General features: G+C 44.6%; 1 protein-coding gene and 1 long non-coding RNA gene across 3 annotated transcripts in view; one reads left to right on the top strand and one right to left on the bottom strand.

Annotated features, from left to right (window-relative positions):
* The window catches only part of LOC138491918 (erythropoietin-like), a 772,271-nt gene that overhangs the window by 147,466 nt on the left and 600,136 nt on the right, over positions 1 to 24,669 (top strand). The window lies entirely within an intron of this gene.
* LOC138493266 (uncharacterized) lies at positions 23,097 to 24,351 on the bottom strand. Its single transcript, XR_011276340.1, has 3 exons — positions 23,937 to 24,351; positions 23,524 to 23,632; positions 23,097 to 23,430 (listed from the first exon to the last, which is right to left on the bottom strand). It is a non-coding gene; the product is annotated as an uncharacterized lncRNA (long non-coding RNA).

Here is a 24,669-nt window from a genome sequence, read left to right as displayed (position 1 = left end):
CTGGAAATGGAAACAGGTGAACTGTGAGAGTCAGGACTTTCTGGAAAATGCCTTTACGCATTTGTCTAATGTTTAAAACAGAGGACACTGGATTAGGCAGTCAGAGAAAAGGCTTCTGCTGGGCTGAGAGAGAGGTTGGATGCATCCTTTCTGGTCCCGTTGTGAAGATTTCTCTTTGCCAACCTGGTTTGGATGCTGTCCAGTGAAGTTCTTGGCAAGGATAAAGTGGCATACAGTTTGGCCAACGGTGATGTATGTTATCTCATAATTTTGTTTATTGCATTTTCTTTACTTTTTTTATGTTTAATTGTTAATAATAAAAGGCCGTAAACAGAATGTTTTATGATCTAGTTGCAAGTGTGAGCAAATTCTTTCATTTCAAGCATACAGTGCTTTCCTTTTCAGTGTATTGAGGACAACAATAACTAATCTATAGAGACAGTTGTGCACTATCTGGGAGAGCAAAACACCCTCCTTGTCTCTTCCTCCTTCCCTCTCCCCCTCCCCTGCAAATGTCCCCCTCTGTCTCTTCACTGGCTGTCAGGTTCTTTTAGATCCTTACAGGCCACCAGGCACTCCTGGTCCAGTCTACCCCTACACTTGGTCTCCTCTGACCCCTCCCACTCCCCAGCCTGCACTTGCCCTTCCGGGCTCCCTCAACATGCATCAGCGTGGCTGGGACTGCACCCCTGAGTCCTTCCAGGACCGTTTCCTCGCACTTAGCATGTGGACCTTCCGCCCCTGCACTCTCTTCTTCCCCTGGCTCTGTCCACCTGGCCTCCCCTGGTATTCGCCTAACCCTCTAGCACTTCTCCCCGCCCCTCTCCCCTGCACTGCTGTTTTCTGCACTTGCACAATCCAAATCTCACCATGCCTAGTAGGAGCTTATTTGCTTTTGTCACCCCCCCCCTACCCCCCGCCACGTTGTGCCTTGAAACACATTGTGTATAAGCACATCATAAACACCCAATAAATACAATGAAATAAATAAAATAAATAAATAAAATAAGGTTCCATGTCTACTCTCTGGATTCCTGCGAAGTTTCAAACAGTTGAGGTGTAAATAACCAGAACCCAATTTACCTATAATCTCTATCCAGGGAAGTGCCTTTAACATCTACACTCATCTGTAAACTAACCACACATTTCAAGTAGACTAACCAAATTAAAATACACCAATTTGTGTATTTATATTCCTTTATTCACCCTCGCACATTTTTATTAACACGAAAACACTGTCACATAATAAATATTGTCCCAAAAATTACACTCACGTTACGTTGAGGTGGAAAGGGATGTGCCAAATAGCGAGGCACTGGGAATAAACAATATTTTCTATTTGGAAATGGATGTAGCAGCATTGTGATTATTAATCATTTGATGACTCAATTAGTTGTAGCGTCATTGTTATTTTTTAGCTGCTTTATCTGATTTTTATGTAATTTATATGCCCATATAAATGATTGTTTAGGCAAATCATCTCACACTTCTGCACGGTTTTCAAAGTGAACACAGCGAACGCAATAACTCTTGTCTTGTGCAAGGAAGAATGTGCGAGTTTGGTATTGGAATGGCCGCAATTGAAGTCATTGAAGACTTAACCTAAGAATGACTTCACTTAAGAATTGAAGAGCAGCAGTCTCGAATGAGGATGGTGTTGCAAGCTGTTGAATAAAATCAGATGGGCTGCTGAGGGATAGGAGGGTCCTTGGGGGACTTTTTTTTTACTAAACTACTTTATAAATGCCTGAATAGTGAACATAGTGCTCATTATTTACAATGGGTGTAATACATATGAGGATGGTGGTGCATGCTGTTGGGTAAAACCAGGTGGGCTGTTGAGAGATAGGAGGGTCTTTGGGCTACTTTTTTTTACTAGACTCCTTAATAAAATGCCTGAATAGTGGGAAAATAGTGCTCATTATTCACAATGGGTGTAACATATGTGAGGATGGTGCTGCTTGGACAGCTGGGAGATAGGAGGGTCTTTGAGGGACTTTCTACTAAACTCCTTATCAAAAGCCAGAATAGTGCATCTAGTGCCTGTTAATCACAATTGGTGTAAAACATGGAGGGGCTGGAAAACAAATCCCTGTGTTTCGATATCCACTGCTTTTGCAAGTATTACCCAATTTTGCCAAATGCCATTTTTGCCACATTTTGTACAAATACTTTCACGTCAAACATATATATGGGGTTTGGGTTAGGCATATAGAAAGGTGGGTGATAGGAGTAAGGGAGGATGCAGGGGGACTGCCCACGCTTTTTGCATTAAAAATGTGGTAAAATTGGCAAAATGAATTCACTGAACATGTCATACAACGAAAAAACCTCAGTAAGTCTTTATAGATTCGCTTTCCCTGCCATTCACGGCCTTGAACAAAAAACTAACATTTAATATTGGTGACATTTTTCAGACATCGGAAGCGATGCTTTGGGGACATGAAGAAAATGTCAAAGGCAAAATCTGTTTTTGGAGGGTCTCACAATATATAGCAGGAACCTGCGGCCCCCCAGATGGGGGTGATCTACGACTCCCAGGAACATTCAGCATAACCTATATCTGCTACGGATGAGAAGCATAGTGTAACATATCGGGAGGGCCAAAGATTGCCGAGCCCTTATTTAGAGTATTGAGGCTGCACCTTTTGACGTATGGAATGACGTCATGAGCAGGGGTGTTGCTAGGTCTGGCAAAGATCCGGGGCTACACATGTCGGGATCGTTGGGACTTTGGGGTAGCTAGCCTTTTCGTTGTAGCCCCTGATATTCTATCTGGGACTACAACCAAAAAACCCCGGGCCATAGCCCCCTTAGCCCCTCCCCCACCCCCCCCAGCAACGCCTCTGGTCATGAGTAGCCTCTTGCTAATCGAATTTGAAGTTGAACAGTTGTGCAGATCCCCGTATTGGTAACTGCATTTATCAACCACTTGCCCACAAAGCAGTCTGTGGGGAAAATGGCATTGCAGTACCATAATGACCAATGACAGATGTCATTTTTATTGTGGAATTCTGACCATAAATGTAACATTAAGTTTAGACTTGGGGAATTTCCAAATGGCGGAATGTCTGCGGACCTGGGAAAAGATACCAAGAGGGAAACAATGTTGTGGGAACACGCCACTTTTATTAGATTTTATGTCGTTTCAGTCTGCTACAGAGCATGAGAAATGCATTGGCATTCACAGTGAACTCAGATACTCTGGAATGTCAGTCTGCCTAAAATAGGTTTGATTAATCTGTAATATGGTATGTGCTTTGATTTTATCTTTTTGTTCTTATGTTTCCATAGCAAATGAAAATACCCGTAACTCTCCTTTTTTTCATAGTACTGCACCATGGATGCAGGATGCAGGCGCTCACACAGTTCAATCTGAAAAGTACTTCAAATGTATTTGTGTGAAGGTGCTCCCGACCAGTTATTTACTGGCAACACGTGGCAAGAAACAATAAAAGTGGGGTCTTACTTGGGACCCTTGCAAGCGATGTACACATTCCAGCCCCAAATGACTTAAATAAACTTAAAACCCTCTTGAAAGCTCAAAAAAGCACACAAAGTTATTTAATTTCTATTAATAGCTCTGCATGTTCAGGAATCCAACTCCAGGGTAAGCTCAACTGTGTTCAACATGTTTCAGCATGTTTCGGCCATTACACGGCCTGCGGTTGTGGCCGTGTAGTTATGGTTAAGTTGCTCAACTCATATGAAGAGCACTTTTTGGGCGGCGTATAACTTTGCTCCCGCTGGCCGAATCCTTACCAAACTTTGCAAAAAACTTATATGGACCGGTCTGAATTATTTTGACAGTTTGGTGAGGTTTTGTCAAGGGGGGACAAAGTTATTGGGGGATCCCAACATTTTTTTTTCCATAGACACTATGGAAAAATGTTTTGCTCACGCCTATAGCTCAAACCACTGGACAGATTTTAACCAAATTTGCACCAGGAGTGACTCCTTGGTCCCGAAAGCGTGCTTTTGTAAATTTGCTGTAAATCTGTCAATTCTTTTTTTAAAACAACCAAAAAGTAGGTAAAAAATAAATTGTGATATCTGGGTTTGGTCTGCTGACCCATTTCCCTGTTGGGTCCGCGGGTGGGAATTCGATTGGCCTAGAGGGTGACGTGATGTCTGCGGACATCAGATGCGCCCACTGATTGGATGATGAAAAGTGTGAAGTATGTCATATCTTTGGATACGCCCACCATGTTGGATTCGCGGACAGACGCTGGTGTCCGCAAACATCGCGGTAAAAGCATATAAAAAAACACAACATTGTACTTGTCAAACTTATCAAACAATCTCTGGGGAGTGAGGGATGATGAGACTGGGATGGGATATGGCCATAAGAAGCCACACAATTGGTGTTTTTTTGTTCCCGAAGTCTGTGAACAGTTCGGATGTTCGGGGCAGTCCAGTGATGTTCGCGAACACTTCAGATGTTCGGGGACATCTGTGCCTATTTCTGCATTACAGGGTTGGTGAAAAGCAGTTCTAGGATGGCTTATAACTCTGGCGTCACTTAATGAAAGTGCATGAAATTTTGGAATTTTATTCTAGACTTGATTCTGAATGGTTTTGGAAAGGTGGAGCTGTTTTGTCAAGAGGGAACTAAAGGCTTATAAATGTACAGCCATTTGACGAATCTGCACAAAAGTTTGCAACATGATTTTAGATATCAATATAAATGTTTTTGTGAAGTGTGGTGGGATTTTCTCAAGAGCGGGCTAAATTAGAGGGGGCCTCAACATTTTTAGATGGCTTATAACTTTGTTGCTGTTTGACGAATGTGGACAAAAGTTTCAAGAAATACTATAGACCCAACCTTGAATGCTTGCGTAAAGTTTGAATGAATTTTGTCAAGTGGGGGCTCAGTTATATGACTATTGTATGTACATACATTTTGACACTTGTCAAAAAATAAAACACAGGCACATTTGCAAAACCATGTGACAAGTGTCAAAAACCACGAGGGGGCGCACGGATGTGTTCCTTCTCCGTGTGAGCTCTGCTCCTCGGATCCAGAAAAGCGATAAGAGCCCCTGCTATTGGACCCCCCCGAGGTTGAAAAGTGTACGAGCCAAGGTCGGAAGAGACCCCCTACCACCTGGGAGAAAACTGGAGGAAAATCGGACCAGTTTTCCCAGAGAAATCTGCTTCTTTTGAGCAGACGGACAGCAGCGCCATGGAAGCCTTAACCTCCGCGATCACGAAGACCGCTGTTCCATCCTGCGGAGCGGTGAGCCCTGCGGTCGACCTGGGGGCCCCTTCAACACAGCTTGCATTTACCAGAGCAGTTCCGAGGCAGCAGAGGATTGCGCTGGCCCCCTGCCGGGACAGGATGAGTGATACGCCCCCACAGAGCAGGAGCGGAGAGGAGGCCTGAGCACGGCAGAGCCGTGCGACGCACACCCACCAGCCGCCGGTGCTGAAACCCCTCCAGCGGCCCCCACACCAGCGCACCCCAGTGGATCCCCTTTCAAAGTAATAATCACGCAACCCACTAGACCCCCCCAGGGAGGCGGAAGTCATCGGGAGCGGAGACTGGGCCCGGATGACAATAAGTCCCAAAAAGCACACCTAGTGGGCCCGACACTGCGTGAGGAGGCCCACTTTAACACACGAAGGCAGAAACAACAGCAACCAGTGTGGACTCACGGGTCCCTGTGCAACCTAGGAGCCCATTTGAACCAGAACGCTTATAAACGTTCATTCCATCTGATCACAGGGCAGACCCCCGATATTGAGGCATCATGGGAGGGAGCCCGTGTTCACCGCAGCCTCTCAAACAGGTCCCTCCACCGTACTTGACTACCACGGCGTTCGGCTCCCGCCGTGCATGCAAGGGAGAACTTGAGCCTCAGTGACTGTTGCAGAGAGCGGACATGCGAAGGGAGGATCCCCTCCCTTCGGACCACACAAGAGACCTTTGCAGGGTTGTTTTAGGAGGCTGGTCGTGCACCCAATGTGCCCCAACGGCCCCGCGACTTACAGCACAGGGCATTTGGAACTGGCACAAGGGCCCCTATGACGGCGCACGCATGGAAAACAATGGAACCTCTGGAGACACCCAAGCACAACTATCTCGAGAGACAACACCAAAAACTATGATCCCCCTATCGGCGGAGCACAACAGCCGTCCAATAACACAAAGGCAATGCCCCCACCCCCTCCCCTTGGTCACAGCATGAGTGAATGCCCCCCACCCCCTCCCCTTGGTCACCAGTGTGAGTGCATGCCCCCCCTTGTCACCAGTGTGAGTGCATGCCCCCCACCCCTCCCCCTGGTCTCAGCACGAATTAATGCCCCCCAACCCCCTCCCCTTGGTCGCCAGTGTGAGTGCATGCCCCCCACCCCCTCCCCTTGGTCGCCACTGTGAGTGTATGCCCCCCACCCTCTCCCCTTGATCATAGCGTGAGTAAATGCCCCCATCCCCCTGGTCTCAGCACGAATGAATGCCCCCCTCCCCTTGTTCACCAGTGTGAGTGAATGTCCCCCACCCTCTCCCTTTGATCATAGCATGAGTAAATGCCCCCATCCCCCTGGTCTCAGCACGAATTAATGCCCCCCTCCCCTTGGTCACCAGTGTGAGTGAATGCCCCCCACCCTCTCCCTTTGATCATAGCGTGAGTAAATGGCCCCATCCCCTTGGTCTCAGCACAAATTAATGCCCCCTCCCCTTGGTCGCCAGTGTGAGTGATTGCCCCCCACCCCCTCCCCTTGGTCACAGCATGAGTGAATGCCCCCCACCCCCTCCCCTTGGTCACCAGTGTGAGTGCATGCCCCCCCTTGTCACCAGTGTGAGTGCATGACCCCCACCCTCTCCCCCTGGTCTCAGCACGAATTAATGCCCCCCAACCCCCTCCCCTTGGTCGCCAGTGTGAGTGCATGCCCCCACCCCCTCCCCTTGGTCGCCAGTGTGAGTGTATGCCCCCCACCCTCTCCCCTTGATCATAGCGTGAGTAAATGCCCCCATTCCCCTGGTCTCAGCACGAATGAATGCCCCCCTCCCCTTGGTCGCCAGTGTGAGTACATGCCCCCCACCCCCTCCCCTTGGTCACCAGTGTGAGTGAATGGCCCCCAGACTCTCCCTTTAATCATAGCGTGAGTAAATGCCCCCATACACCTGGTCTCAGCACAAATTAATGCCCCCCTCCCCTTGGTCGCCAGTGTGAGTGATTGCCCCCCAACCCTTCCCCTTGGTCACAGCGTGAGTAAATGCCCCCCACCACCTCCCCTTGATCACAGCGTGAGTAAATGCCCCCCACCGACTCCCCCTGACCTCAGCATGAATACATTCCCCCACCCCCATCCCCTTGGTCGCCAGTGTGAGTGTATGCCCCCACCCCCTCCCCTTGGTCGCCAGTGTGAGTGTATGCCCCCTACCCCCTCCCCTTGGTCACCAGTGTGAGTGTATGTCCCCCACCCCCTCCCCTTGGTCACCAGTGTGAGTGTATGCCCCTTACCCCCTCCCCTTGGTCACCAGTGGGAGTGAATGCCCCCCACCCCCTCCCTCTGGTCTCCAGTGTGAGTGAATGCCCCCGTACATCTCAAACTCCCCCTGCTGCCCCCTGTATATCTTACCCCCCCACCCATCCCTCCTCTACCCCCTTCATGTCCCACTCTCACCCCCCCCGCCTGCCCATGTTCATCCCCACCCCCTTCACCTACCCCCTAGTCTTTCCTTCCTCCCTTCTCCTCCCACCCCAGTAAGTATATGTAGCTGCCCGCCATTCCATGAGACCTGCTCCAGGCTAGTGCCCGTTGATTTAAACCTAGGTAATAGTAAGCACTTGCCTCCGTCCAATAAGGAACTGGCCCCATGCTATTCTATGTATGAAACTAACCACGCACCTATCTGTAGCTTCTCTCCTATGTATCTGTGCCGGTCACCACGCACTTGCCCTTTGAACATGATCACACATTCATGAGATGATGCCGCCATTCAACCCTTAGGTAGCACTAATGTATGCTATACTACTCTTGACCCCGCAACTGTTTGTAGCTGCCGCCATGCAACATGTGGCTAACACCATGCTCTTGCCCACCGAAACCGACCTTGCAACTTTATGTAGCTGCCGACCCCGCAACTGTTTGTAGCTGCCGCCATGCAACATGTGACTGGCACCATCATCTTGCCCACTGAAACTGACCTTGCAACTTTATGTAGCTGCCGCCGTGTAAGATGTGGCTGGCACCATATACTTGCCCACCAATATATGTAATCGCTGTTATGCTCTTACTGCAATTGTCTAAGCTATCATCTATGCATGTATGCCTTCTAACTGCACTTATGTAACTAAGCAAGCATTCCTGACAGCGCCACTATGCTCGAGGGCAGTGGGCCCTTTACATGTCTTACCCCCCATCCACCCTTCCTCTCCCACCTTCATGTCCCCATTCTCCACCCCCCCGCCTGCCCATGTTGTCCCCACCCCCTTCACCTACTCCCTAGTCTTTCCTTCATCCCATCTCCTCCTATCCCAGTAAGTGTATGTAGCTGCCCGGTATTCCATGAGATTTGCTCTAGGCTAGTGCCCGTTGATTTAAACTTATGTAATAGTATGCACTTGCCACCGTCCAATAAGGGACTGGCCCCATGCTATTCTATGTATGAAACCAACCACGCACCTATCTGTAGCTTCTCTCCTATGTATCTGTGCCGGTCACCATGCACCTGCTCATTGAACATGACTACCCATTCATGAGATGCTGCCGCCATTCAGCCCTTAGGTAGCACTAATGTATGCATACTATTCTTGACCACGCATCTGTTTATAGCTGCCGCCATGCAACATGTGGCTGGCACCATGCTCTTGCCCACCGAAGCTGACCTTGCAACTTTATGTAGCTGCCGCCGTGTAAGATGTGGCTGGCACCTTTTACTTGCCCACCAATCTATGTAATTACTGTTATGTTCTTACTGCAATTGTCTGAAGCTATCATCTATGTATGTTTGCCTTCTAACTGCACTTATGTAACTAAGCAAGCATTCTTAACAGTGCCATGATGCCCGAGGGCAGTGGGTGCTTTACAAATTCAAATAAATAAATAATGTAAGTACAAAAAATAGTGATATACCTTTGGTGACTGAAGTATAGCCTGTGGCCAGATTGTCCAGGACCTTATATAAGGTCATGACTCAGACAATCTGGCTACTGGCCATGACCGCAAGGGACAACAAATGGGGTTAAAGTGGCCATGTCCACCTGGGACCGGCTATGTGGTAAGGTTATTCGAAAGTGGGATATGCTTGAAAGGGAAAAAAATATGCTTGTGGTAATATGGTCATAGGGTTCTGTCTTCACCTTCTGCAGGCCATGGAAAGGGAAGAGGAGCTCTGTACAGAGCCCTGCCTTCCCTTTCCATGGTAGCCATCTAAGAAAAGGATTTTCCTTCCTACGGCAGAACCCGGAATGCTAATGTCTTTTATCTCCTATCGCAGGGCCTGGAATGGAGGATGACAGTCCGGAGCCCTCGTTATTTATTTATAATATGCCAAAGCCCACAGGCATCAGGGCGCACACAGCCACACTTTGCTTAGGCCGATAACTTGGGCTGCCAGGCCGTTATCCCCCGTTCCAAACCCTAGAACGGGGGATGAACGCCACATTATTCCCATTAGCATAACCCAAAATGATAATGGAAATGTTGGAAAAACGTATTGAGTCTATGTACTTTACTGAGTAATGTAAAGTAGATGGAGTCTATAAGATTTTTTTTTTTAGTTCTGTTTTTGAACTGTGAAAGGTGGTTCCTGAAGGAAGCTTTCTTTTGTTCTTTTTTAAAGGAAAAGGTTCACAGGGGAGGTTAGAATGTAAGGTGGAGAGGGAAATGAGGGTAGAGTCACCAAGCACTAATATGGAGGGGCAGGTGGACAGGGGAAGATGTTGCGCTTGTGTTACTTCTAAGGTAGTGGGCAATGTTTCCCATTCTCCTTGATTAGAGCTTCATAAGCACTTTGAAATTGCCCCCCTGTAGAGTGGTGTGTTGAAGTATATACAGAGGACTGTTGTCTTCGAAAGATATGGATCAACAGCCTCTTTTATTGCTTGCAAGGTAGCTGGTGGGATTTTGTGTCCCACAGCAGTAGGCTGTGTGGTTACAGTATTGGTTGAGGAAGATGATGTGGAGGAAGACAGCCTACTACTTGACAAGAAAGGAACAACCTTTCTGAGAGCATTGCGGTGGTTGGATTTGGTGTGGCGGCGCATGGAGGTGGTCCTGTAGGAGTAATGTCCATCTAGTCCGTGACTGAGCACTCAGTGCATTTCACTTTTTTGCCTTTGGTACATTCCCAACAGTGGTAAAGAACTATCACACCCATTATTCTCTGGTGCTAGCGGTAGGCACTTCCTCTACCTCATCTTCTTGGTTCTCTTCATTGTCATTGGAAATACTGTGCTTTTTTTTGGTCCGAGAGGCCTCCAGCTGGTGCTGGCGGTGGCTCTTGGGGATGAGGGATGGCAATAGCTAATGAGGAACCTTCATTGATGCTATGTGCCCCCCCCCCACTTTCTCATAGGGGTATTTCAGAACAGTACGCACGAATATAATGAACAGTCTTATCTTATCATGACTTCCATATATAATGCTTTTTCACTTTTGTCATTGGGCAGAGGGTCTGCAATGTGTAGGCCTGTTATTTGTGGGTTAAAGTGATGCAGTGGAATGGTGCCTTTCTCCAGAACTACTAGGCAATTTGAGGTTATGCATACATATAACTGGTGTTGCGGTCGAGTAATGATTGTGTTAGTACTTCTATGCATGTCTATATATTTTTATTTTACAAATAAGGTGACGAGCTAGAGTGATAACGTTTAGTTATTTTTCCCCCCCTTTGGAATTTCTTGTTATATATTTATTTTACACCATTTAGTATGAAGCTTTTCCAACTTTTGCATAGTGAGCCCACCTTGATTAAAGATGTTGTTGGAGAAGGTCCACCAGATGCTGGACATACCTAGCTTTTTATTTAATCTCCACTTTATAAAATAGCCTCATATTCATCCTTTCTACATACTCTGTGGCCTTTTAGAGGGAAAGGGCCACAGCGCACAATTGGAAACCACAGGCTTAGAGAAAGCAATCGCCATCCTCTCTTTTTAAAAGTGCTTTGCAGACGGCCACTGGACATGCTCTGTAGCCCTCTTGGTGAACAGGACCAACGTTTGACCACTTGTTTAGTAGTATGGTACTTGGGTGAAGCCATGGGAACAATTAAAAAAAAAACTCTTGATTTCGTTTTCTAACTTACAGGAATGACGGTGCCTCGTCTTGTGCTTTTACTTCACCTTATGTGTCCTTACCCGTAGTCTGGAGATCTATGGGCCTCATTCCGAGATTGGAGGTAGCCATGGCGCTATTTGCGCCATGGCTGCCTCCAATACCGGGACCGGCACCGGTCTTGTTTAATGGGGACTTACCGGTGCAGTCCGACCCTGGCGGGACCAGTAAGTCCCCATTGAACAAACCATTCCCCATTCCCATTTGAGCCCCTATAGGGCTCAATATGAATGGGGAAGGTGCTAATAACGGGCTCACGACTTGCAAGCCTGTTATTAGCGCCCTGGACCCTTAGCGGGACCCGTAAGAGACCTTTTAATAGGGAGGTAAGGGATTACTGGCACCGGTCTCCTTACCGGTGCCAGGTATCCCTTACCGCCCAAGTCGTAATGACCCCCTATGTCTTTTAAGGTCTCTGTGTGATGAAAGAAAAATATATCATTGTGCTGTTGCATTCATGTTAATGTTGTATTTATAATTAGGCTATTTACGTAATGTTTTGGAGGAGGATGGGTGGTGGGTTGTGGCCTCCTAAGGTATGAGCTATGGGACATGGTCAGGTTACTTTGTTATTACTGTGATCAGCGAGAGGATAGTTTTTCCGGAGCAACTCTTTGAGTTAACTTTATCCCGCCTTCGATCAAACTTTGCTCTTAAAATGCCTGCTGGTGTTTTTTCGAAGCAATCCTCTGAGAGTTAATGGCTTAATTGGAGCTGGAAACACGCTACTGGTGAAATAAAAATGTCATAATCAGGTCTGACATCAGCACTATGTGTGTCCTTCACTCAAGTGCTGTTAGAAACAAGCATGAGCAAAGCCAACTGTTTTTGGCTTGTGTACAAATATTAGGCATTTGCCAGGCACTGCTATTATATACCCAGGTAATGCCACCATTTTGCAGCTGGTGTCATTGATGGCCAGGTAATACCACTACGAAAGTGCCTGGCAAATGCATTTCACATGACTATACAAAAGCCCAAACTATTGGCCTCGCCAATGCTTGCTTTTGAACTTGATTGATACTTGTATGTTTGAATCCTTCTGCTTTCTGGGGTGCATGTCTGATATAACGTGTTAGTGGCATTTGTAATGATTGCTTGATCTGTGTGCCAGGGCTAGGGAGCCACTATGAGGATGGCCGCTTACATAAGGGACTTGGGATTTTCTGATATATGTTCTGTTATGATGGTCTGTACTGGTGTGAATTGTCTTCTGCTGTTGACGTGCAGCAGCTATCTTAAAAAATGGGACACTTCTTGTGGTTTTTATTTTCATACGGTGCTCAACTGACATGCCTTCGTTATCACTAGTTATGTTTTACCCGACGTGGTGTATTCTTTTTTATGTATCCTGCAATTACTTTGCATGAACTTGTAATCATTAGGTGTGTTGAGGTTGGTGCAGTGCATTTTGTGACCCATTTGTTTAAGAGTGCCCGGTAGTGTGTGTTGCTTAACACACCAACTATGATGTATGTGTTTTGCGGATTACATTAAGCACACATGATGTGTAACTCGTTGCACCACAACCTGAAATATGAATTTACAGAGATACAACTTAAACAAATATAAACGTTATAAATGCACTGAAAGAGCCTACCGAAAAAAAATGATTTATTAAAGTTGAACGTCTTATTAAAGAAGACACGGAACATGGATTATCTTATGTGCAACTTGTTAAACATATGTTTCAATTGCACATCGTATTAAGAACATTCCAAAATATGGTTGGCCTTACTTGTTTGACATATGTTTAAGTTATACCTTGTATTAAACAGCAGACCAAAAGATGGATTACCTTATTTGTTTGATGTACGTATTTGCTTTGTGCTGCACATTCTAACACATAAGATGCACGCAGAGAACAAGCTATAAATTAATCAATTGTAATTGGCTATTTATAATGCGCTTATTATCAAGAGCTTTCTAAGCGAGGACCAGTGTTGCTTAGCTTCGTCTCGTTTCCTAGGCGAACGCGTTGCCCCTGATCTATCCTGCCGTTCAATCAAAACTCATTCAGACTTTATGAAACACATGAAAACATAACGTTCAAAGATGCTTTATAACATATCAGGAAAAGTTGTAATAAGAGCTCCAGAAAGGGTGCTGTAAGGCTTGGCACCCATTACCGAAACATGTGTTTCCTCCATCAGAAGACGAGTTAAAGCTGATGGGAGTAGCATGGGTAAGTTTGGAGGAACTGAAAGAGGGGCGCGGTCGTGGGTTTTCAACCTAGTGGCAAGATGGTTTGGAACTGTCTTTTAAACACTTTTATGAACAAATGTTGCATGCAACCTGCAAAAGAAATTTTGACAGGAATCCATTCAATGGAAGTGGCAGAAAATAGGGGTGGCATAGTATATGGAAGGTAAACTAGTAACATTTCTGGGTCTGTAATCTTGAATTACCTGAATCCTCTGCACTGATCACTTCAGCTAGCCCATGTACAGGACATGGTAGAAGCCGATTTTAATACCTACAAAGTTCGAAGAAATAGTGACTAGGAGAGATCTACTAAGACAAAGATGTATTTGCTTGAACATTGTATTAAACAGCACACCATATGTCCCCTCGGGTTTCCCTTCAGCAAATCCAATCTGGTTATGAGGTGGTGTGCTCGGATGAGGTGTGAGTAAGAGCTGGTTTCAGGAGTCCCAATCCTTGGAATAACTGTGTGCTGTGATGTCTTTTGGAGATGGGTTTTGGTGAGTTGTGAAAACGCATTGAGGAATAGCTATAAGTATCCCCTGTCATCAGGTATGCAGTGCTGGGATGTTTCAGGTGGTACCTGCATGGTGCTGTTGTCCTACCTAGTGGTGATGGTGTAAATACAGACGAACCATTCATTTTCGAGATATGTGTACGATGAGGTGCATGTGTGCTTTTTTGTCAATCAACCTGTAACCCTGGGCAAGTTTATGCTTTTCACTTACCAGCCCCAGTGCCACTGTACAGCAATTGCGGTGTGGTAGACAACCTGTGAAATGAACTCAGATGATTATTGCATGTATGTGAGTGGAAATGCCTGTGTGTGTGGTTACTGTTACATTGGGATAAAAACAAACACACGTTCAGCTTCTCTCTGTGACTCCATGTCCAGAACCGGTGGCCTGGTTGTGACATGACCTTCAGTGTGGGCGTAGCAATTTAAGCTGTGTGGCTATATGAGGGCGGGTTTATGGCAGAGTGTGGAAGCATGATTTATCAGTGCATCCCAGTGGTGTATGTTGTCATACGTAAAGCTTTCCTTTAACTGTGCGAAGAGTGTTGGGGGGTGTGTGTGTGTGTGTGTGTGTGTGCGCGCGCGCACGTGGATTTGTGTTGCTGTAGAAATAATGTCCAATCCATCGACAGAGAGCGTAATCTACCAGCAACACTTCAACATGAAAATTATCATCGCAAAGTGAGACTCTGTTCGTGGAACACCAGAGGGCATTCACACTTAACTGTCCCAGGAGACGTCAACCTAGGGCAATACGACATCATATGTCTCCAGGAGAAATGGCTAACAAGTGCACCAACCCTAGAGGGGTTCGAGATAAAAATGGCCCCAGCAGCCAAGGGACATTTAGGGAGACCAATGTCTGGGCTTTTGATCGCATGCCGTACCGGAAGTGGACTCTCTATTGGCACAACCGTAACCGCAAACCTGTCCCTCCTGGCAGTAAGTGTTACATGGAAACAAGAAGATAACACAGAAGAACCAGAAAGCACCATAATTGTCATCAATGCATACTGGAATCCAGCAGCAATTAATGGTGAAAACGTCATCACCATGTGTGAACAAGTAATAGATGAAGCTATCTCCAAGCTGTCAGTGTCCTCGTTACTGATATGCGGTGATCTAAATGCCGTATGTAATACCAAGAAGAGCTCACAAACAAAAAAACATCTAACAGCCGCAGAACAGCGAGGCAAAACTTGGCTTGATCTGACTCGTTCAAGAGACCTGCATAATCTCGATCTCGCCTTTCCACAACAAAATCGCATACCGACATGGGAACGTGCTGAAACAAGCGAGACAATAGACTACATATTTGTCTCCAAATCACTGCTAAGTGCTATCACATCTTTTAATGTGCGTCGAACAGCAGCCAGTGACCATAGCCTCTTGGAAACCAGTTGGACAATAAACAGTGCAAAAAACAAGGGCACAAATATGGACATCGAAACTAATACAAGAGGAACCAGACTCAAATTGAGCACAGTCGCAATCAAAAACCTTACGCAAAGATACAAAGACACAGCACACCCAGCCGAGTCTAACGTAGTCAATTACCAACCGCTGTTAGTGGCATACCAACAAAAGAAAACAAGTTCAAAAATCGTAGCTGGTATCAAAAAACATACTTACAATAGTGATTTAGTAACAAGAAGATGCGAGCATAGAAGAGCTATGAAAAATGCAATTAGACTCACGCCAATTGAGCATGTGAAGAACGCCCAAAAAGCGTTAAAATCAGAATACAGAGCCTGGACACGAGTGCATCGAGGCAAACTGTATCAGCAAGATGCCGAAGACATAATAAAAGTGCTAACAACAAACAACGCAAGAGACTTTTGGTCCCTACTAAGATCAACAGAACAGTCAGAGGAGAACCATATAACCAACAACATTTCACAACTCACATGGAAACACACTTCGCCGAAGTGTTCAAATCAGTCACATCCAAAAATAACGTGCAACACCAAAATCAAGAAGTACAGTGGAGAAACCTAGAAGACAAAGACGACATTCGGGAGATCATCAAGAAACTTAAAAATTCACGAGCGCCTGGACCCGATGGAATCACCAACTTTGAACTAAAAGCACATGCTGAAGAATGGGTCATCTTCATCAGCGAAGTCTTTCGACGCTGTGCAGAATCAAGCTCGGTACCAAAATCATGGACTTCAGCAACAATAATTCCTATATACAAAAAAGGAGACATAAAGGATCCCGCAAACTTTCGGCCGATAGCCTTACTAGATTGCATCGGGAAGGTCTTCGGGTCAATATTACTAAGAAAATTCCAAGCCTGGGCAGCCACAGCAAAGTGTAACGACCACCTACAATCCGGCTTAAAAAAAAATGCAGGAACAGCAGGTAACATTCTAAATTTCAGCATACTGAAAAGTAGAGCCCTACAGTCTGGTCAGTCACTATTCGTGGTATTCATCGACTTTACACAAGCGTTCGATCGCATCGAAAGACATCGTCTCTGGACAAAGCTAAGAGAATGGCAATGCCCGGACGACATACTGGCCACAATACAAGCCTTGCATCACAACACCTCGTTGAGAGTGCGTCTGAGTCGCGAGGGAGAGCTATCTGATGAAATTCCAACTTCCCGTGGAGTGAAACAAGGCTGCCCTTTAGCACCAGCCTTATTCTTAGCCTACATAGGCGATCTCCAGATCCAAACAAGCAGCACACGGGCATTTCTGCCGAAAATGGGAAATTCTTCGATAGAACGGCTTCTATACGCAGACAATCTCACATTATTTGACCAGACCCCGGTAGGCCTACAACGCCAGCTTAACGGCCTACAAGAATATGCAAGGGAAAATGTTTTAGAAATTAACAAAGGAAAAACTAAGGCAATGATTCTACAGAACACAAGGAAGAAAATCATCAATTATAAGTGGTCTCTCGAAGACGCTAAAATTGAAATTGTCCAAGACTTCAAGTACCTTGGAGTGCAGCTTGACAGCACCAAGACGGAAATAACTATGCAAACTGTCATGTTTAACAAGATCAAAAAGCTAGCAGCTCAAGCTAAGGTAATAGACCGCAAATTTGGGAAATTTTCATTAAAGCCTACAATCAATTTTTACAAAATGAAGGTTGTGCCTGCAACAACATATGGAGCAGAAGCCATGCCGACCATTCCACAAAACATCTGGCTCAAGCTCGAAGCCACATTTTGGAAATCAGTGCTCAAGCTACCGACCTCGACTTCTGGGGTCGCGATAAGACACGAGCTGAGCCTGCAGTCCATGCAATGCACAGTGTCCTGCAACACACTTATGCTCTACAGAAAATGCAGAATGAACGATGGCAACAGGGTCTACAGCCTGATCAAGCGTTAGATAGATTCAGGCAAATCCAAAATGCTATCAACTTGGCAAAAAGAGAACATCTGTCTTCTGGACTCTATTGCATCAGATGAAGATGAACTGATCCACAATCCATGTAGAATATTACGAAAACTCAAGGAAGCAGATTGGGCTAAGACAACGGAACAAGCTGCAGCTCAAAGGCTTGGCGCACACCTTCCTGGTAATACAAGAAAATTAAACGAACTACAAAAATACATAAAGATCTTCCCAAATAAATGGGCTCTGAACCTGATTTTAAGAGCACGTCTGAATCTTTTTCGCACAAATGAAATCCTACACATATGAGGACTTTCCCCAACCGCAAACTGCCGTTTTTGCCACGACACAGAGCCACCGCCACATGAAACAATTCGGCACTTGTTAACGACCTGTCACGCGACGCGTGCTTTGAGACAGAAGTTTTTCATGCATATAGCAATAAAGGAGCAATTGATGGAAGAACCGACATGGTGGTGTCGACTCATTGGTGGCGACAAAACCAGCTGGCAAATAATAACAGCCAAAATGCTTGAATACATCGTGACTGTTCTATTACAAGACAAGGAATCCTCCACAGAGTCCGAGCCCAACACAGTCAACAAACCACAGTTGACTTGAACTGATGTCCGAGAGACAATTAAGAGACATAATGAAACAGGAAAATATTGTAAAAATCTAAGTTTGATTAAAACAATAAAAAAAATAAAAAAATAAAAATATTGCATGTATGTGAGTGGAAATGCCTGTGTGTGTGGTTACTGTTACATTGGGATAAAAACAAACACACGTTCAGCTTCTCTCTGTGACTCCATGTCCAGAACCGGTGGCCTGGTTGTGACATGACCTTCAGTGTGGGCGTGGCAATTTAAGCTGTGTGGCTATATGAGGGCGGGTTTATGGCAGAGTGTGGAAGCATGATTTATCAGTGCATCCCAGTGGTGTATGTTGTCATACGTAAAGCTTTCCTTTAACTGTGCGAAGAGTGTTGGGGTGTGTGTGTGTGCGCGCACACATGTGGATTTGTGTTGCTGTAGAAATATATATTCTTTTGTGTATGTTGGAAGTGTGTTGGGCAGCATACACTTTCTTTTCTGTGGTTATGTGAGTGCAGGCTTCCAGAGGAGCATGGATTTGTGGATGGTCATTACATTCCTTTCTTGCACTTGTCATAACATTCCTTGTTTGCACATTGTCATAACATTCCTTGTTTGCACATTGTCATGCATAATGGATCCTGCTCCAGCAAACATTCATTAGTTTGTGCAAAGAAGACGGATGTGTGCTGTGTGTGGAACTGTGCTATTGTGTGGTGTGTACTTTGAGTGTGTTGAAGATGATTGTATGCATTGTACAGTTGTGTCTTAAATGTCTTTCATCTTCTCCCATCTTTCAACGGGATGTGGACCTATGGATCCGTGTGTGTGTGTGTGTGTGTATGTTGTGTTCTTCGAATGACTGTGTGTGTATCACAGTTGGGCTCGGAACTACTTTAGCCCCGCACATGCTACTGTACATGGGTTACATGTGGCCACAATACATACATCCCTTTTCACCTTAAAGATCACTGCGCAAATCACCACTGTGTATGCTGCTTTCTAAATCAAATTAAAATGTCATTAACAATAAAATGAAGACTGCCCCATTAATACATTCAGTATAGATAGATATGTGTGGCTCAGGTCTTGTTTTGGGTTTGTATTTTGTTATACTTTTCATTTTTCTGGGTACATCTTTATATACAGTTTGTCAATGTGTTTTAAGTTTATCCGTTTGAACAAAAAGTGATAGTATCTTTGGAACAGTAATACACAGAACCAAAAGAGACTGTGTTTCCTGGCTTCAATACAACCATTTTGCAGAAAAATAAACATTTGGATCGCTCTGTTGGTGTAAGAAGCTCATCGCATCTGCATAAATATTTAAATTAAAGAATTCTAAATTGTGCACATCCTAATATGTATGCACGTTCTCTGTAACACTGACGTGATGAAAACCGCACGGTAGATAGGGTTTCAAGCGCAATGCTTCGGATGTGCCACGATTTTGGTTTAAACCCAAATTAAGCAGCGTAATAATAATCCATCTAGATTTACAATACGTCAAATGAATCTTAAAATATACCGGCTTGGAAATCTGACAAATATTTTTTAAAATGTGCTACACAAACTGCAAATGTTAGATGGAAGCAGACTATACATTCCAGCTTGAACCTTACACCGACTGGCATGCTGCCCTCTATTGACAGGACTTGGAAACTGATCGAAAAGAGGTCGCAAAGACTAGACAAGGTTGGATTATGCATATTATTTCCCAGAAGTGTGCAGCCTACGCCTAAGGGAGTCCTGCCTCACACTCACAGCTATAACTATCCCCATAAAGTTCCTAGCAGGATACAAGAACACCCAAGAGGCCTGCTCTAGACGCCCGGCAATTCGAAACTCCACCCTCCTTTAGAAATGCCCCTATTTCCTACCATCTTTCCTGTCTATAGAACCTGGTCACATTACACCGACAGGCATGCTGCCCCCTATTGACAGGACTTGGAAACTGATCGAAAAGAGGTCGAAAAGACTAGACAAGGTTGGATTATGCATATTATTTCCCAGAAGTGTGCAGCCTACGCCTAAGGGAGTCCTGCCTCACACACACAGCTATAACTATCCCCATGAAGTTCCTAGCAGGATACAAGAACACCCAAGAGGCCTGCTCTAGACGCCCGGCAATTCGAAACTCCACCCTCCTTTAGAAATGCCCCTATTTCCTAACATCTTTCCTGTCTATAGAACCTGGTCATTCATGGCAAGGGGAGTGAAAAGTAGATTGCTATTCAGAAGGCCTTTTCTCTTCTCTTGTATTGTGCATGGTTTCAACATTCCCAGGCTCACAATGGCACCCTGGCACTGTAGACAGACTAGACGCCTAAGCACTGCTGAGCCAACAATATGCTCAAGTCCTGAAGCATTTGTACAAAAAGACAAACCTGGGTGCTCCTATACTGCTATTGTGATTCTTTGGCACAGTTTGAAAGCGTTGCTACGTAACATAAAGAAGGAACGAACACTACAAATATTGACCAAATGAATTCCGGGCATTTGGGCTGTTTTTTCTTGGGTTCGAAAAATTGGCAAACTCGAATTTCTGGCACAGAACCACTCGCGACTGTTGTTATTGGAAGGATGTCCATGTGTACAAGGTGTTCAGATCAGCAGTGCTCGTTCATGTGACTCCGTTTTGGAGCAAATTGATTGCAAGCCCATGCTCTCTAATTTGGCTGGCTGAGGTGCCCTTCCGTGCTGATCGTTGGGTAAACATGTTTGGCTTGCAGCCTGAAAGATACCCTCCATGCTCTTCAGTCCTGTGTACTGATGTGGCATTTTTGTGGCATAATGCATTGCACAAACAACAAAGCATGCCATATTCTTACGAGTATCTATCTGATCACTGCACCGCCCATAATGTCGACTTTCAAAAAGCCGACTTCCATTATGGCGCGCCGCAGTGATCACATCCCCCTACTCACCTCCCCCTTCCCACTTATCTTTTCGGCGCCACACACAGATGTGTGCTGCCATCTCTCCTGTATACGTGCAGCATCAGTTCTGTCCCACTAACGTGGGTCTGAACTGGCACTGAAGGGTCCTTTTTTTTCTTCTTTTCTTACCTTTCTCTTTATTGTCCCCCGCTACCATCTAATGGAAGCGGGGGACACCCCCACAATCTCCATTACTCCGACTAACAGGAGCGGGGGAGACCACTGCAATCACCGCTCCCATTAGTTGGAGTAATGGGGGTCAGGAGTTTTGTACGGTGCAAAGGCACTGTATCCAGTATTGGCGACATTTTGAAGGTGCAGTATTTGTACAATCCCGCCTTACGGTAACAATCAAACCATAGTAACAACTGGAATGCTCTTCCACATGCCCTTAGATTCGAACAGTCATACCCTAGATTCAGACGCAACATGTTAAACTGGATACGACTGATTGATAAGTAATTACCCTACCACCATGTTGCACTAGCTGTGCACCTGACCATGTATGCTCGTCTTTATTTTATGCACTTGCCTGTCTAACTGACCTTTGCACCTGATTATAAATGTTATGTATGTACCGCATTCCCTAACTTGTCTACTGTACCTCTTATATGTTGTAACCAAGCTTCAAGTATTCTTGTATCTGCTGCGCCCAGCTACCTAAGGGTTTGGTGCACCTTACCAAATAAACAAACAAACATATAGCATAGTAGAATTTGGCAGACTGTCACTGAACACAGTCGGACACATATCAAGCCCTTTTCTCCCTACCTACTGTGTTTGTCTTGCATCCACCACCAACACCTTTCACACAGTCTAATGAACACAGTCAGATAGGACACTCAGGGTATGTGTTTTCGCCAAACATATTTACAAATTACTCTACTTTGATAGACTACTTCCAAGTAAGGCACCACCCTTTCTCACCCTGAATTAAAATAAAAGCTAGCATTAAATGACACAGAACAAATTCTTAATAATAACCTTTTTGATACCAATCAATGTTAAGACTTATTTTAAAATGCACTGTACTCGTTTGACCACTTCATTCCCTTACTTGTGTTACCAACATTTTCACTTCTACCCATTCTATTCCTGACTATGCAACTTTTGGCCCAGAATTGGCAGTCAAAAAATTAACATTCTGGAGTTTGATGCAGGGTATAGAGATGACGGCAAACTTTCAGCATTGCCCAAGCACAGTCTTGATGCACTGATGTATCCAACATGAAATTGTGTACTAATTTACAATTCCGGAGGAGACAGAACTAGGTCTCTACTTGTATAACCATCTTTCTTTTAACAAATATAAAGAGATGGAAGGCTCACATTTCACAAAAATAGATCATGTATTTATTATGTTATCATAAATCATAAAAGAGACCAAATAATTGTCTTTTTTTAGAATATGTTTTATGTTGTTGAGATTTGCAAATGTGACCAAATGGTCTGTTTTATGATTTATGATAAAATAATAAATACATGCTCTATTTTTGTGAAATTTGAGCCTTCCATCTCTTTATATTTGTTAAAAGAAAGAGGGTTATACACGTAGATGTGGACTGAGACCTAGCTCTGTCTCCTCCGGTGTGTACATCGAAAGGTAGCTCTGTGGGATCCCTTTATGTTCATTGTTTTCGAGTCCTCTTCCCACAAGCCCCTTAGAAAAAAGAGGACACACTTTGCATCAGTGCGCTCACTGATTTTTTCACACTAACTTAAAATTCTACAAATCTGCCTTGGAAACACAACCCAATTATCAACACTTTAGGACATATCCGCTTCCTCCCTTTTGCAGAACTATGTCCATCTAAGAGTCCTGACCTGCACCCATGCTATCAAAAACATTATTCCGTGTATGAATACCTGCCTCCAACCCTCACTCCCTAGGTTTATAGCACATATTTAGAAAATTTGGTAGAGGAGGTGCACTCTGAGTTTATATTTTCTTTATGTTAATCTAAGTCTCTGTGAGAATTAATTTGAATACTTAGGTGCAATCCGTTAAGCCTGTGCTACCAGACTAAAAAACGGAGTGAATTGTATATGGTCAACCGTTGTATCGGAAAACATAACAGATGCACACTTTTGTGCTGCACTACGACAGCCAAATATTATTCAATAAACTTCACATGTATGACAACTTGACAACTTGCTTATGTAAAAAACACAAACTTGTGTGTGTGTTTATTTCTTTCGTTACAAGGATTTTCTGTTATCTCATTCAGTATATCATAGGAACATTGCATATTATATTGTCATATACAAACTTGTTCGTGTATGCCTGTTTCAATAATATTTTTTTTTCCCAATTACAGTTTTAATCACATCATGATTCTTCAACAAACAATACTTCATTCATTTGCAGTCAAATTGTTCCAAAATGTCTTGATATCCTTGGTTTACTGTCCCAGTTTTACACAAGTCCTCTTGCAGGCTTTTAGGATTCTAACCTATGGGTTCCACTACGCGTTTCGGGAAATGTGTTCGCCCTTCTTCAGGTGGGGATATCAATTTTTTCTTTCTTTTTTCTGCAAAATCAATGTGTACAGATGTCTGCATTAGTTTCTGCTACTTTCTACAATCATTCTATGTATACGTCTGACAGTTAACACTTGACTAACCTTGGTCCCGGTGAACCGGTATGTGGCAATACTCTGCACACTTCTGTGTGGTGACTGTGTGTCTCTTAGTTTCTCTTTTGTACAACTTCTTATTTTCAGAGTTCCACCACTATAGGAGATAAAGTTAAAAGCCTGGATTCAGTCATGTATTCTGTGGGGAATCATACTAACATTGTTTCTTTCATTTGCGCTTTGGGTGAAGAGTAGTCAGATCACAAGTGGGATAATTCGCTAAAATCAGCGCTGAGTCGCACTATGTGATCCGTATTACAGATATTGCTTCTTTCATTCATTCTTTGTTTGGTGAAAAGTAGTAAGATCACGAGTGGGATCAGTCGCTAAATTCAGCGCTGAGTCCCACTCTGTGATCAATATTGCAAACAAGTAAGACCTTTGCTGTTTAAAAGACTCACCGTTAGGTGTGGGACCCGTCTCATGTATATGCGGTTGCGGTGTTCTGTGTCCAATGTTATAAGCGTTCCTGGGTTAAGATCCCTCCGGGGATTCCTTTGCTTTGTTCATGAGGCTCGTGGGCTAAAGGACACTCGTCCTACACGGTGGACGCGGAGCGTCTTACTGTAGATGAATGTGCAAGGGCAAAAGGAGTCCCTCGCGGTACGGAGTACTTTCGTTTCACTCGCATTCGCTTTTTCACCGCTGTTTGATTCCTGTGTTCTATTCCCCGTAATGATGGTGTTGCCGTGTGCTGGGTCCTACATTGGAGGGTTGCTAAGCAACCACTCTATGGCTGTCTGTCTACTGACTTGCCTCTTTTGGTTCACGGCGTAATTAAAGGCGCCATGTGGAAATAATGTACTTGCTGCACTGTCTTTCATGTAATGAGTTCTTGCTCATTGCCTACATGTTGTGTCTGCTATATTGTCTATTCGGGGGCCTTTTTCATATTCGCCATGTGCGGTCGGTATGTTTAATGAAGATTACCGGCATTGTTAATTCTGAATACTTTCCCTTTTACATTCAGATAATTTTCAACATAAACTAAGCCCATTAGCATCCATTGCAGTATATTCAGATGTACCACCAATTCAATACATTTGATATAAATCCTTTTGAGAAGTGTCACTTACAATTTTTCTTGATTATACATAACTGTTGTAACCAATGGTATATTTACCCTTTAACCAT

Source organism: Ambystoma mexicanum, chromosome 10 (genome assembly GCF_040938575.1).
Source record: "Ambystoma mexicanum isolate Mex_15411 chromosome 10, UKY_AmexF1_1, whole genome shotgun sequence".
Taxonomy (NCBI): domain Eukaryota; kingdom Metazoa; phylum Chordata; class Amphibia; order Caudata; family Ambystomatidae; genus Ambystoma; species Ambystoma mexicanum.
This window is presented reverse-complemented; position numbering and strand designations above follow the sequence as displayed.